The sequence below is a fragment of the Macrobrachium nipponense genome, chromosome 20 (assembly GCF_015104395.2).
Source record: "Macrobrachium nipponense isolate FS-2020 chromosome 20, ASM1510439v2, whole genome shotgun sequence".
NCBI classification, from domain to species: Eukaryota; Metazoa; Arthropoda; class Malacostraca; order Decapoda; family Palaemonidae; genus Macrobrachium; species Macrobrachium nipponense.
The window spans coordinates 60,097,520-60,105,155 of record NC_061089.1 but is presented as its reverse complement, the minus strand read 5'-3'; the positions used below and the strand labels follow the sequence as shown (position 1 = coordinate 60,105,155).

General features: G+C 34.5%; 1 long non-coding RNA gene across 1 annotated transcript in view; it reads right to left on the bottom strand.

The window, feature by feature from the left end:
• Window positions 1-47: 47 nt before the first annotated feature.
• Window positions 48-7,636, bottom strand: part of LOC135221102 (uncharacterized) — a 69,410-nt gene continuing 61,821 nt past the window's right edge. Inside the window, exon 4 of the long non-coding RNA XR_010315877.1 lies at window positions 48-565. This is a non-coding gene — a long non-coding RNA (uncharacterized LOC135221102). The remainder of the gene's footprint in view (window positions 566-7,636) is intronic.

The window sequence follows — 7,636 nt, the reverse complement described above, 5'->3', positions numbered from 1 at the left end:
ATTGTAAATTTTAGCCTTAAATGTATTTTGGTTATTTTCTTGTATTAGTTACTAATTTTTGCATATTTTACTTTAATATGCGTATATAATGACCTTCCATAATGTTTTAATTACAAATTATCAGTAGAAACAAAGTCAATTATTTCTCCGAAATTCCTGCTTCCTTCTAACCATATTCGGGGAAAGTATGGTTGAGTAGAGTTGCCAGCTAATAACATTAGGACAAGAATTTTTGGAAACTGTGCTTTCACTTCTGCACTGTGATCATCGCATTCAGGGGATCCCTGAAATGGTCAGGTAGTACCTTCAATTAGTGTAATATCAGGCCGCCCCATAGATTCTCTGCGGATTTGAAGTGAAAGTGATCATCGCACTCAAGGGATCGCCAGTTGGCGCCTTCAAGTAGTGTAATATCAGGCCGCGCCGTAGATTCTCTTCATACGGGCTGCTCTACGAGCAAGAGCCCGTGCTGGCACCAGGCCAGCTTAATCTTAAACAACAGATTCTCTTCACTATCTCTCCGGAGATGTCACTTGGGAAGGTCCCCATTGGTAGTAAATAAGGCCTGTAAAACAAAAATTATGGTTACTCGAATGGTGCTATCCTTTTTTTTAATGATTACTCGAATAGCGACTATCCTAATTCCTTTTATGCGCTACTTTTATGAACAAAATACAAAGCCATGAAACGGCAAATGCATCTAGTATGAAAAAATTTTGGTCACAACATACTATACTCAGTTTTTTTTGTTTTTTTTTCATCTGTCCACTCGCCTGTGGTGTTTGCGTATGGTAACACTGCGTCCCGGGCTTAAGATAGTTACGCTGTGTAAGTTTTAGGTAAATAAAAGGATATTTGGGTGTACATTTGCAACTGAAGTGTTTTAATTTATTTGCGAATAACACCGTTAATCTTCGAAATAGGATATTATTATAATTATTAAATGTAAGCTGAATGTAACCATCTAAAGGCCGGGAAGCAATGTTACCATACGCAAACAACACAGGCGGGTGGACAAATGGAAAAAAACACAGTATAGTTACCAAGAATGGCAAAAATAACTAAATGCACTTTGCGAATAAATTAGATCTAAATGGTTTTGCTGACTAATTCATGGGTCAATCTGCATCTTATGTAGCAACATAAAGACACTGTACACCGTCAAATAACTGCAGGAGATTATTATAATTACGACCTCCCGTACAGCAGTATAGCAATACGTAGGACTAGGTTAAACAAGTTGGAACTTAAAGTACCATTAATCAACTTGTATGAACAAAATACAAGGCCATGAAACGGCATATACATTTGGTGTGCAAAATGTCTAGTTACCAAGAATGAGAAAGGACTGCAAAAATAATTTTTAATTCACTTTGCGAATAAATAAGGTCTAAATGGTTTTGCTGACCATTCATAGGTCAATCGGTATCTTCACTAGCAACATAAATACACGGTACACTATATCAATAACTACGAGAAAGATTATTATAACTACGACCTCCCGTACAGCTTATAGCAAAAGCACAAACTACACGTAGGACTGGGATAAACTCGAGTTGGAACTTGAGGTACCATTAAACTTTACGCGGGATAAGAAAGAGTTAGATACCATGAGATTCAGGGCCTCTGTAACGCGGTTTTTTGGACTTTGCTCCTTATCAAAGCATCGAATGTAGCTGAAAGTTGACATATGTATATTTCACAACCACACACAAATTTTGTCAGCATTATCAATAACCTAAACCCAATAGTTTTAATTTTTATAGAGTAAAAATTATTTAGCCGACGCCATGGCCAATGATTACGAGCCAAGAGTCGAAAAACATTCATTACGTAAGCAAGGTAAACACCATTTGTCGAAATGTTGCCCCGCCCACCTTGTTCCATCGGCTCTGAAACCCATAGCAGTCAAGAATGGCTAACAGGATTTGGAATTGTCCCCGTGGTTGCAAAACTGCATTTGTCTTACGACTTAATGAAATAACCTATCATCTAATGTTAAACTTGATTTCCGAGGAGGCCATGGCTTATTGCACAGTGAAAAAACATGACAGAATTTATGAATGGCGGAACGATACATAGATGTGGGTGGGGTATCTGTGCTAGCGTAGTAATACTACGTTCAGGGCAACTGCTGGGATCCTTGAGGATCATTTAGCACTTCTTACAACTACTCGAGAAATGAGTTTTTATAGCCAGAAGTTAAATTTTCTAATCCAGCAATGCCCATGATAGCCTTCAGTGTCATCCTGAATTATAACGAGGCCAAAGTGGGTGGAGCCTCATGAAGCCATCATTCTGACGATAATTATTGGTGAAGGTTTTAAGCGAAAGTACGGTACCGGCTATTTTTTTTTCAGTAAATGGGTAGATAGCCAATAAATAATTGCTTGACATTGGATAAAGCAGTTATCAAATCAAGCTTGTCTACTATGTTTTTAAAAATTTCCAACTATTCTTTACATCTTGTCAATCTGATTGTGACCTATAAGTAGACTAATTTCTTAGGAAACTTATTTTGGGAGTTTGAGTGATAATCGAAGTGTTTTTGTATTTATTAACATATTTTGTTGGTTTGTTCATTATGACAATTATCAGTGGAGAGGTTTCAGAGTTCATAAAGGTGTACTGCTTTGCTTGTATTTAAATTTTTATGTCACTGTTGCCAGAGGTATAGCCTTCGTTACGTATAGCCAATCATCCATCGAGAAAGAGGGAAGAAAGCTGTCATAAGTTACGTAACGAGTGCGTTCGAAACCTTTTCTGTGAGTAAGTTGGCCCGTCTTCAAAAAAAGTCACTTTTACATTATAAGTACCAAATTTATTCAACCTACGTAATGCAAAATATAGTCAAAATTTATGTGTAGATATAATGTGTATTCTGAATAAGGGTTATATTTATGAAATGCATAGATAAAAAGCTATTGCGAAAAAACCGTGTTACAGATGCCCTGAATCTCAGTAGCTATTTGAACCTCTACTAAATTGGCAAACAAGGGACTTGAAAGTTTACACAGCCATAACGATGCTGAGGGGAGAGAGAATTATATACTACTTGTGGCAGACAATGTAAGTTCACAAGGTAACCTTAAGCTATATACTGTTGTCTAATAGGCCTACGCTATCTCATACGTACTTCATAAGCCAGATTGTTACGGGAATAAAAGAACTACTCTAGTGCAATGTGCCTTTCATACTAGTCAAGGGGCTTTTCATTGCAGCTACTATAAACACCAGAGTAAGCGGTATGGTTATGCGTATATTGTAGGTCTAAATTAACTGAACAGAATTTTTTTTTAACCGAAAAGACAAGTTACTTGAAGAATAAACCAAAGCTTTAACGTAATAAACTCGATCAGCCACACTTGCCTCTCAAATCTTATAGGAATTATATCTTAAGGTTCATTCCTTAACACTACCGACTGCCAAATTGTCTAAAAACTGCTCCAGTTATAGTCCTATAGCACATTCTGAGAAGCATTTTCAATTTTACTTAACCCACACCACTGAGTACTGTATCGGGCAATTATAAAGCAACATTTGATATTCTCTATCCAACTCAACAACCCACTTGCCGTCTCAAATCTTATAAGCTCGTCATCATCACTTTAGACTGAGAGTTCAGACACTCAGCGGGTTCCAAGACCTATACTCTGTTTATTTTCCATCTGTCCATCCGCCTGTGGTGTTTGCGTATGGTAACACTGCGTCCCGGGCTTTTGATAGTTACATTCAGCTTACATTCAACAATAATAACGATCCTATTTCGAATATTAACGGTGTAATTCGCACACAGTAATTTATTAAAACACTTTTCAGTTGCAAATGTACACCCAGATATCCTTTTATTTACCTAAAACTTACACATAACGTAACTATTTAAAGCTCGGGACGCAGTGTTACCATGCAAAAACACCACAGGGGGATGGACAGAGGGAAAAAAAAACAGAGTATAGTGACGGAATGTGACAGGTCTTATTATCATTTTATTATCTCATCTTTCCTTCAGAGCAGTGCTTAATCTTAAACTGGTGATTGAAATGGGACGGACGAATGATGAGTGAACGACACATGTTGAATGAGTTACTTCATTTACTCAAATGATCAGTCAACTGTCCTGTGGGACTAGAATATTGATGTGCACTTTCTACACCTATATCAAATAGTATGGTCTTTTAAAGATGACCAGACGAGCTGAGGCGATTTTAAATTACGACAATGCGTCTCTCGGCTAAAATACAAACTAAAGAACCTAGATCGAGAGAAACATGCGCAGAAGAGACCAGTTAATTTCTGAAAGAAAAATGGAATGAGCAAGACTCAGGAGAAGACATCGCCGTAGGACGGTAGGGCCGATAGTGCACTTCGTGCGGTGCGCTATAATAATAATAATAATAATAATAATAATAATAATAATAATAATAATAATAATAATAATAATAACATCCTTTATTTCAGCTCAGGGCCATATACATTACTTAGGATATTTCCAGTGTGCCTTCTGCCCCTGGCTGCAGCCCCTCTTGTTCCTTTTACTGTACCTCCTTCATATTCTCTTTCTTCCAGCTTACTTTCCACCCCCTCCTAATAATAATTCATAAGTGTAATTGCGAGGTTTTACTCTTTTCACCTTTCAAACTTTTACTGTCATTTTAATTATCAGCGCTGAATGACCTCATAGCATAAATTTATCTATTCAGTTCAATTCCATTCAAGAGAAAGAATGTCAGCGGTGACAGGTAACCTGAGGACAGCGAACTAAAAAGTGCAAATTGTTACACCGCTAGCCCTTAAATGCCTAAGGGGTATAATAAAAATCGTCTCCTGTATGCCGAGGGGGTCTCGGAGTGAGCGCCGAAGCGGAAAAAATATTTTTTTCAAAAAATCACAGCGCACTTAGTTTTCAAGATTAAGAGTTCATTTTTGGCTCCTTTTTTTTGTCATTACCTGAAGTTTAGTATGCAACCATCAGAAATGAAAAAAATATCATTATCATATATAAATAATGCGATATATGATAGCGCAAAAACAAAATTTCATATATAATTGTATTCAAATCGCGCTGTGAGCAAAACGGTTAAAGCTAAAGAGTTCATTTTTTTCGTTGTATTGTACACTAAATTGCGATCATTTTGGTATATAACACATTGTAAAACGGTCAAAGCAACACAGAGAAAATATTATCACAAAATGATGCATGAATTCGTAACGCGCGGACGTAAAAAAATAGTTTTTTTTTCAAAAATTCACCATAAATCTAAATATTGTTCTAGAGACTAACAATTTGTTTCAAAATTAAGATAAATGATTGAATATTACTATACTGTAAGAGTTTTAGCTTACAATTGCAGTTTTCGACCATTTCGGACGTGTTAAAGTTGACTGAATGTCGAATTTTTTCTATATATTTTTTTATATGCAAATATTTCGAAAATGAGAAAAGCCACAACCTTCAATTATTTTTTTTGTATTCTACATGAAATTGCGCACATTTTCATATATATAAAACTCTATGAAACGCCTAATATGAAACGCAGCAAATATTCCGAGAATGCGACGTACGCATTTCGGAGATTTGCAGCGGAGAATCTGCGCGCGGAGGGAAGGAAAGTTTTTTTTTTTTTTTAATTCACCATAAATCTAAATATTGTGCTAGAGACTTCAAATTTGTTTCAAAATTAAGATAAATGACTGAATATTACTAGACTGTAAAATTTTTAGCTTACAATTGCGTTTTTCGACCATTTCGGTGGAGTCAAAGTTGACCAAACGTGGTTTTTTTTCTATTTATCGTGATTTATATGCAAATATTTCGAAAATGAGAAAAGCTACAACCTTTAATTATTTGTTGTTGTATTCTACATGGAATTGCGCACATTTTCACAAAGCAACACAGAGAAAATATAATCACAAAATGATGCATGAATTCGTAACGCGCGGACGTGAAAAAAATATATTCAAATTCACCATAAATCTAAATATTGTTCTAGAGACTAACAATTTGTTTCAAAATTAAGATAAATGATTGAATATTACTATACTGTAAGAGTTTTAGCTTACAATTGCAGTTTTCGACCATTTCGGACGTGTTAAAGTTGACTGAATGTCGAATTTTTTCTATATATTTCTTTATATGCAAATATTTCGAAAATGAGAAAAGCCACAACCTTCAATTATTTTTTTTGTATTCTACATGAAATCGCGCACATTTTCATATATAAAACTCTATGAAACGCCTAATATGAAACGCAGCAAATATTCCGAGAATGCGACGTACGCATTTCGGAGATTTGCAGCGGAGAATCTGCGCGCGGAGGGAAGGAAAGTTTTTTTTTTTTTTTTTTTTTAATTCACCATAAATCTTAATATTGTGCTAGAGACTTCAATTTGTTTCAAATTAAGATAAATGACTGAATATTACTAGACTGTAAAATTTTTAGCTTACAATTGCGTTTTTCGACCATTTCGGTGGAGTCAAAGTTGACCAAACGTGGTTTTTTTTCTATTTATCGTGATTTATATGCAAATATTTCGAAAATGAGAAAAGCTACAACCTTTAATTATTTGTTGTTGTATTCTACATGGAATTGCGCACATTTTCACAAAGCAACACAGAGAAAATATTATCACAAAATGATGCATGAATTCGTAACGCGCGGACGTAAAAAAATATTTTTTTTCAAAAATTCACCATAAATCTAAATATTGTTCTAGAGACTAACAATTGTTTCAAAATTAAGATAAATGATTGAATATTACTATACTGTAAGAGTTTTTAGCTACAATTGCAGTTTTTCGACCATTTCGGACGTGTTAAAGTTGACTGAATGTCGAATTTTTTTCTATATATTTTTTTATATGCAAATATTTCGAAAATGAGAAAAGCCACAACCTTCAATTATTTTTTTGTATTCTACATGAAATTGCGCACATTTTCATATATATAAAACTCTATGAAACGCCTAATATAGAAACGCAGCAAATATTCCGAGAATGCGACGTACGCATTTCGGAGATTTGCAGCGGAGAATCTGCGCGGCGGAGGGAAGGAAAGGAAAGTTTTTTTTTTTTTTTTTTTTTTTTTTTTTTTTTTTTTTTTTTTTTTTTTTAATTCACCATAATCTAAATATTGTGCTAGACTTCAATTTGTTTCAAAATTAAGATAAATGACTGAAATATTACTAGACTGTAAAATTTTTAGCTTACAATTGCGTTTTTCTCGACCATTTCGGTGGAGTCAAAGTTGACCAAACGTGGTTTTTTTTTTTTTTTCATATTTATCGTGATTTATATGCAAATATTTCGAAAATGAGAAAAGCTACAACAAAAAAAAAAAAAAAAAAAACTTTAATTATTTGTTGTGTATTCTACATGGAATTGCGCACATTTTCACAAAGCAACACAGAGAAAATATAATCACAAAATGATGCATGAATTCGTAACGCGCGGACGTAAAAAAATATTTTTTTCAAAAATTCACCATAAATCTAAATATTGTTCTAGAGACTAACAATTTGTTTCAAAATTAAGATAAATGATTGAATATTACTATACTGTAAGAGTTTTAGCTTACAATTGCAGTTTTCGACCATTTTCGGACGTGTTAAAGTTGACTGAATGTCGAATTTTTCTATAT